The following is an 8290-nucleotide window of genomic DNA, read 5'->3' as shown; positions in this document are numbered from 1 at the left end:
GGATTTCAGTTCTCGTTGCGGGTTTATTGAATTCTCTAGACTCCAGTTCATATTAGCATCGATATCTAGGAAAGTACCAACCAAAGTGTACCAACAAATTAAAACATTTAATACTAGGTGTTTCATTTTTGTTGTTACATTTTGATAACTTCAAGGAGATATAACTTTGTTAACTTAAATGGAACACCTCGTATGCAGAATGGAATTTCCTTTCAAGCCATTGTTAGGGTTGCCGTTATTATTGAGGGTTGCTTTCACTGTACAGCAAAAATAAAACGCTCTCTCAACGGTACAAATAAAGTATTTTTATTGAAAACTAAGCTTGTGAAAAAAGACGTGTTGTCGGTTCGAATGTTTGTTGGAGAGTCGCTCTTCGTGTGGAGTCGCTCGCAGAAGTACCTGGTCCTTGGCGCCACTCTGCCGGGGTCGTCTACCGGGAACCCTGGTGAAAAATGGGTCACTAGCGAACATGTGTACCCACAGTATTTTTAGAGATATTTGCAATTTTCTATTTTTTAGACATTTTTTCTCTTATCAGACCGGTTGTCAAGTTAGCCATGACCAGAAACACTCCAAAACAATTAAAATAACTTGACATTTGTCAAGTTAGTAGTCAAATTATTGTTATGTTTGTAATAGTTTTTGCTGAAAATTTAAATAAAAATACCTGGGAATCGTTTAAGTTATATTTTCTGCTGTTTCTTTTCCATTATGTGCTGTCCAAATTTGGTTAACGCAACTCTCTCGGTTTCGACATGTTTTCAGCCAAGACAATTGAATAATTCCAAATATTTCGAATTTTCACCACCAAGAACGGCGGTGACAACATTTTTAACATTAAGGCGATGTTTCTCATTGTATACTGAATCCTTAGATTCTCGAGGGAAGAAAAGAAATTCTTTTTTCCAATTACATTCCAGTTTCAATTTCAGTTAAATTCTTTGTACCATAAAAATACTGAATATCCCATGAAACAAAATTGCAGCATTTCATAACATTAGAAATTTTACTTTCATGAACATAAGTACCTTATCTCATTGTAAATATCCACAACTTACTTAAATTCTAACTGAGGTCTTAGTAAATTCTATTTAGAATCTAGTGAAACGAGAATTATAATTCAACTGGATTAGAATTGAACTTCGGTTAACATAGTAGTAATTTTCTTCAGTATTCTTTCTACAATTCTGATTATTGCCATTTCTGTTAGGCTCCAAAGTCTTTCCAATTTGAATTCCTTGAAACTGAAATGGATTCTTATTGAAACCAAATGGAATTCCAATAACTGGATTGTAGTTTTCAATGAATTTTTATTAAATTCCAATTGCAATGTAGATAATAGAACCAAAATTAGAATTTAGTTGATTTAGAATTGAATGCAAATAGCATCAATTTGACGAGAAATTTTAGGTAAAAAACCCACAGTTCCGAGTCTTATTGACATTTTTTCTCCTCTCGAGTAATATTTCAATTCCAAATTAAATTGCACTTAACCCAAAATGAATTTTAATCGAAATCTAATCGAATTCCAATTCTGGTTGTATTCCAGTTGGATTTTTTGTCTCTAAAAACACAGAACACCCTCCACGGACGAGACGTGGAACAAATCCGTGCCTCCAATCTCCAATCGGCGCATGAAAACCGATGCTCGTTCTCACACCTTCCGGCGTCAAGTAGCCCACGTTCGTGACCAATTATTATTAATACGGTGCGAATGCGATCCAGATACACCGCGTCATAAAGAAAGCAATTAATGTGTCGAACAATGGCCGCTTATCCCGCTCTGGTATCGCGCTGAATAAACAAACGCTCCTCCGCAAGGTGGTTGGTCAGCGGCGTCGGCGATATCGGCGATAGGGGACAGATATAGTGTATACTATGGGATATAAGAAAAGTTATTTTGTATAGTACAAATGTTAAAGTGTCCCTAGCTGGATTTTAACTGAATTCTATTTAAATTCCAATCGAGTTTCAATTGACAATGAGTAGGAATTAGATATCCACAGCTTCAGTTTGAAATTAAATTAAAAACTAAATTTCGATTAAGTTCTAATTGAATTCAACCAGAATTGAGTTATCACTGAACGCAATTTCAACTGCAATGGAATTATAGTCTAAATTATTCCGTTTTTCTTTGGCACGAACCCATAATTCTGATATCAATTGGAAGTTACATTTCCAAATGGATTTTTGTGAATTTTAACTGATTTTGAATGAATTCCAATTAAAATTTAATCAAGATACATTTAAATGGGAAATAGAAATCTATAGCTTCGACTTGGCATTCAATAAACTCAATTTGAATTAAGTTTTAGTCGAATTCCAATTCAAATCAAATCAAATTTCAGTTGGAATTGTGTTAAAGAATGTTAATTACACTGGAATTGTGGGTCCGCTGCTTCAAATTCTGTTTTTCTTTGACACGAATTCATAATCCTGACATCTGTTGGCATTTATTGCTATTTACAATTCCAATTGGATTCTTGGGTATTCCAATTGAATTTGAGAATATTCTAATTAAAATATAATCAAGTAATAATATAGATATCCGAATTTAATTAAATTCTACGTACTTAAAATTATAAATCCCTAGTTTCAATTTGAGATTGAATTGAACTCTAATAGCAGCTCAATTCTAATTGTATTTCAATCAATTTACAATTAGATTTAATTGAATCTCAGTAATTAGAATTGAGGTGGAGTTTAACTGAATTCAAAGTTGCCTCAATTTAAATTCTAATTAATCTCCGATAGTAACCCAATCCGGATTAAACTTTAATCGAATTCCAGTTAGATTTAAATTGAATTCCAATTGGAATTGAGTTCAACTAATCTCTTTGTTTTTTTTTCTGTTAAAGATCCCTACGATTGGAATTTCAGTTTCTGAATTCCCGTCGAAAATGGGAGGGTCCGTACGTATCTCGACGTGTCGACATTTTCGCTTGTAATCGCACGTATTATGCGGCGGTCGCCCGGGGGCGGCCCGCCGATTTTAATATAGATTAAACACCCGATTCGGTGCGGGGCCGGTGATTGATGCCACCTAATTGATCCAGATTGCGGCGGCGTACGTAACGGATCGACAATTTGCCATCGTCCCGTCGCAGACCAGACTCCCCGAACCCGTTTCAGGTGTCGAAGTGGACTGTAATCATATTTACATATTGATTATGTTCTGAAATTTATCGCGTCTCGAGGAATTACTTACGACCTTTTGTCCGAGGCGAAAACGATGATACGCGCGATGCTTTCGAGGGGATACACGTCGCACTATGCACGATTGGAACTACTTTAATGTCAAAATCATACAACTCTGGATAGAAAAAAGATAAAAAGGTTTAGCAAGCGGTATTTTAAAGGTAAAGGAATTACCTTTTAGGGAAAAATATCGAAAATGCACTCGATTTATTAGGCTGCTCTTAGGGAACGTTTAAACCTCGGTTTTTTTAAAAATTTTTTCGATTTTTTCGAATGCCACTATTTTTTCCTCATCTGACTATTAAAAAATACATTTTTTTTTTCAAAAAGTAGATTAAAAAATCTTCAATTTCCGATTTGGTAAAATTTATTTGACCTATTAAAGTTCAGTGTTCATAGATTTTGTTTCAAATTAATTTGTCCGTTTTCATTCAAGTTCATTTTTATTAAAGTATAGGTACATTAAATGTTGGATAATTTATTAAAGTTTTAGACTGAAATACACAAATGTTTGGTTTTTAAAGATATTTTTGGACTTCACTTAATTTTTACTTAAAAGGTATGTCTCAAAAAATCTAAATATTTCGTTATAGCAACGGATATTTATCCCGAGATTGAAGCATGAATATGTTTTTATGTAGGGGTAATAGTTTTTGGGGAAAGGTAACCTGACCTTACCTCATAATCCAGTTCAAAATCTTTTTCTCTGAAATAATTGATTTAATGTATGATGAATGATACATTTTTTTTGAGTTTTTCCGAAAACTCAGACCCGTTGGGCCAAATCTGAAGGCAGATTCGGATTCAGCGGAAAAAATACATGGAAATGAATGGGTCTGAATACCAGATCCGTCACTTTTGGGGCTGTGATATTAGTCGGGACGATCCCGATCATCTTCCACAATCGCACTGATTTTTTTCATGATAGATTTCATAATAATACATTGAAACTATCATTTTTTTTAAATTCCAACCAAGGCTAAAAAATAAAAAAAACTCAAGACTGCAAATTTGAAATAAAAAAAATTATAGATTTTAACGTATTATTATGAAATCTACCATGAAAACAATCAGTGCGATTGTGGAAGATGCTCGGGATCGTCCAGACTAATAATTAGTTAATTTGTTTATAAGGCCATAACTTGTAAACTATTCAACTTACCGATTCCAGATTTCGTGTGAGTTATTAGATAGTGATAAGAAATGAAAGGATGCAATGCCAAAACGTTCTGGTAATAATAACGCAGTTTATAAATGTTTAATTCAAAAGTCATAAATAAACTTCTTATACTCGTATTTATGACTTTTGATCTAATCATATTTGTTGACGCTCGAGGGCTAGTTTTGTAGGCCTTTTGAAGACGAAAAAAAAGTACTTTACCGTTTTCTAGTGGATATGAACGGAATAAAGTTATAAGCGAAAAACGGAAATTTACGTAAAATTATTAAAAGATGACATTTCTCGGGAACGGTAGCACTTATTAAGACGATTTTATTTTTTGCATTCGATTGTCGATGGCATAGAAATAATTGTTTATAGAGTAAAATGTAGAAAAATTAAAAAAAATTCTAAATGGTTATAAAAGTGTAAAAATAGGTATTTTTAGTATTGATCATTGTTTATTATGACAACAAGTATCTCTAAAAATTGTGTGCTCTTTCTAAACCTTAATTTAAACCCACGGTACGCGATAAACTTTTTGAAATTTTCTTAATTAACAATCCTGTCAATCGAAAACCACGCCATCTATCGTTGTAAAATTTTTAGGGTAGAATTGACATATGTTTTACTATTTGTTCACAAATTTTCATCAATATTTATAAATATTTAGTTATTTTAAAAATTGCTATCTTTCGCCCATTGTTAATGCAAAATTTAACATTTTTGATTCGCAGTTATTGTAACTTTATAAAAAATTGTCAAATAAACAAAAAATAAAGAATGACTTTTTTTTATTTAGGGCTTACTTTCAATGTTACAGGGAAAAATATGTAATTTTTCGTTTGTTTTGTATTGTTTGTTGTTCCCATGAATTTAGCAATGGTTTTTTTGGAACAGACAAACTCGGATTCTTATTCTACATAATATTTGTGATTTTTCTGTACAACAAAATAGATGACATCAAACGCATATGCCAAATCCCACTTTTACTGCTCTAACGCCTGGACCATTGGTGATTATTTCATGGAAGTATATCAATATTTTAACATTTGAATTCACAGCAAACCGAATCGACAGACATCCTTGGCAACAATTCAAAGTGCGGCGACACGTAAAAAATCCACGTTGCGCAACGGAATCTGTGCCAGAGATAATTATCCCCATTATCCCCTTCGGACAAGTATCCTTTGCGATTTTCAATTGAGAAATCGGAATAACTCAGGATTTGTACGGCGTTAATTGTGGCATTCATGCCGGCGATTATTACTTATTTACTTCGTCGCCTTGACACGCTGTAATATTTAATAAATTAGCTATGTATTTCGGTGAGCAATTCTACATATATGGAGTGAAATTTGTTAGTCGCGCGTTTACCAGTTACCACAATAAGTAAGCGCATTATATGCATATTATATTGTTTTGTGCCGCCGATCGATAAATGGATAATAACCGAGACCAATTTAGTCTGCGAATGAAATAAACAACCGCAAGGATTTGAATTAATTAATGATTTTTTCCACAAAACATATCCAAATTTTTTCCTGTGAAAAAGCTCTCTTTTTTTCTAATAAACTTTTAATTACTTATTACAGGAACAAATGCTCGACACAACCCTTTTATATTTCTTCTCTGTATCCTGTAGCTAGTCATTCGCCTGTAGAATCTGTCGTTCAATAAATAAATAAATAAACACCCCGTATAAAATAAACACCGCACATATAACCGAGCTAATGGGATAATATAATTATTTCTCAGTCATTAAGTTTTACTGCAGAAATAAAAGCTGCATCGTAGATCAGTTCGCGTTCTGTCACAGCTGGGTAGGTGCGTAACCATCCGTGGTAACGGTATTTACATGGCCTTTGAGATGAATTGATATCCATTCCGGGAGATAAAATATCGCGCAAAAACCGATTAACAAATTATCCAGGTAATCTACGCGAAAAAAGAACCGCCAACAGGCTTAACAGCAACTATTCATCGAAACGATGATTGGCACTACCATTGTCCGGGGTCCAAATAAAATCGAGCCAGTGTTTCGGAGCACAAAGCAGATCCTCAACGCACACCATGATAAATCAACCCGTTGTTAAGTGATCGGTACGAGAACATAACTCTTCAAAACAAAAGAAAGCAGATACGTGGTTTCGAAACGTTGTGATACGCAACGATACGAAGCCGGCCTGTCCCACATCCATCGATGGGGTCAAAGAACACCCACTACAGCCGCGTACTTACGAAAATAATACTAATTGTGAGGTCAGGGGTCGACGCGTTGCCAAAACTCGATTCGGCGGGTGACTCACGCGCTTAACGCCGAACGTACGGACTTTCCCTTAGATCCGCTGGCGCTCTTATATGGCTAAAGCCATATTTGACGATTCGTGTAAGAGACACCGTGCCATATGTATAATATAATAATCTTACTGAATGCGATATGGTCATATACGTACGTTGTCGCTTAATCTGTTGCCAAACATTATGGTAATGCGAAATTACAGGACCCGTTCGATAGAAATCTGCATTTCGTTTTAAAAAAAATACTCGAAACCGACACTTTATTACTCTTTATGCACCACAAATTCTAAATATGGAACACAACTAGAAGGTCCGATATTTCTGGAAAAACATTCTGCATTTGTTTTCGAGGCTAATTTGACCAAGGGGAAGCCTTCCTTGATCTAACCTCGTACATGAAATTTATCGGAGCCAACTGAATAGCGTTTAAGTCATAATAACTTCCTTATACGGATCTAAAATTGTATAAATGGTTCATCATTTAGATCCTTTTTCTAAATACAATTATACCATATAAGTAACAAGCTTTATTATCGAGATTGAATACATGTGTGTATGATAACAAGTTTAGACAAGCCACGGGTCGGCGATAAAAAGGAGATAAATTTCATATATGTAGAGACAAAATACATATTGTTCAAACAACATAAAATTTTCATCCCAACATTTTGTTGTTGTTTTTATTTTACAAATTCGGAAACTTAACCATTTTCCAGAAGTTTGCGCAAAATAGTAATTAAGATACTGTCGTATTCCAAGTTCCGGGAGGATTTCAAATTTTCACCGCACTTTTCAATCGGAATCACGAAACCAGCTTCATCACTACGGACCAATCTACGGTCAAAGTAGGGAACCATGGCCTAGGGATCCCAAGCTATTCTCCACCGGAAGTAGAAGACGCAACCCGCAACATTTTCTATTAAGTTCCCGAAATTATCAGACAATTTTTCAAAATCTCAGTCAACTTCAAACGCCAGAACCGCAGCAGTCCACACCGCCAGAGGTCGATCACCTTAGTTTCGAATTTCGGAAAAAATGTGACAATTGAACTGAGGAACCACAATACACACATTAGACTACAAGTCCGTCACCAGTTCCAGGTGACTACAATTCAAAGAAGGGCATAATTCAGAGAGGCCAATCGTCCAAACCTAAGGCGGACTTCGCTACAGGTCATTTGCGGGCCCATCAAGCCCTGTGATCGAACGTCGACCTTGGTCCCTTGCAGTTCAACAACCAGAACACAAAACTCTTATTTGCATTATATACAATCAAATAACATATCTCATACATCCTGACATCTGCCAGGAGGGAACTTTTTATTATCTGCCGCTGTACGTTCCGAAGTAACTTTTGGTCACATACTCATGCCAGTATAAATTTAGTACGCTTCGTCAATGGGGCATAAAAAAAGATTAATCGCAGTAAATCACCCGCTCCGGCTCGCTGAAACGGTGAAAAGAAAAACGCTAATACGATTTTAATAAAATATTATGACGATAAAGAGCAATAAAAACCCCATAAAGCTTTTCAGCCTCAAACTTGCATTGTGCGGGACCAGTGAACCGCCGCCGTCTCACTTACCTTAAATAAAACTAACGGCTGTAATCCCCGGCAGTATAAGTGATTTAT

This window comes from Anoplophora glabripennis, unplaced genomic scaffold (assembly GCF_000390285.2).
Source record: "Anoplophora glabripennis isolate ALB-LARVAE unplaced genomic scaffold, Agla_2.0 scaffold86, whole genome shotgun sequence".
NCBI classification, from domain to species: Eukaryota; Metazoa; Arthropoda; class Insecta; order Coleoptera; family Cerambycidae; genus Anoplophora; species Anoplophora glabripennis.
This window is presented reverse-complemented; position numbering follows the sequence as displayed.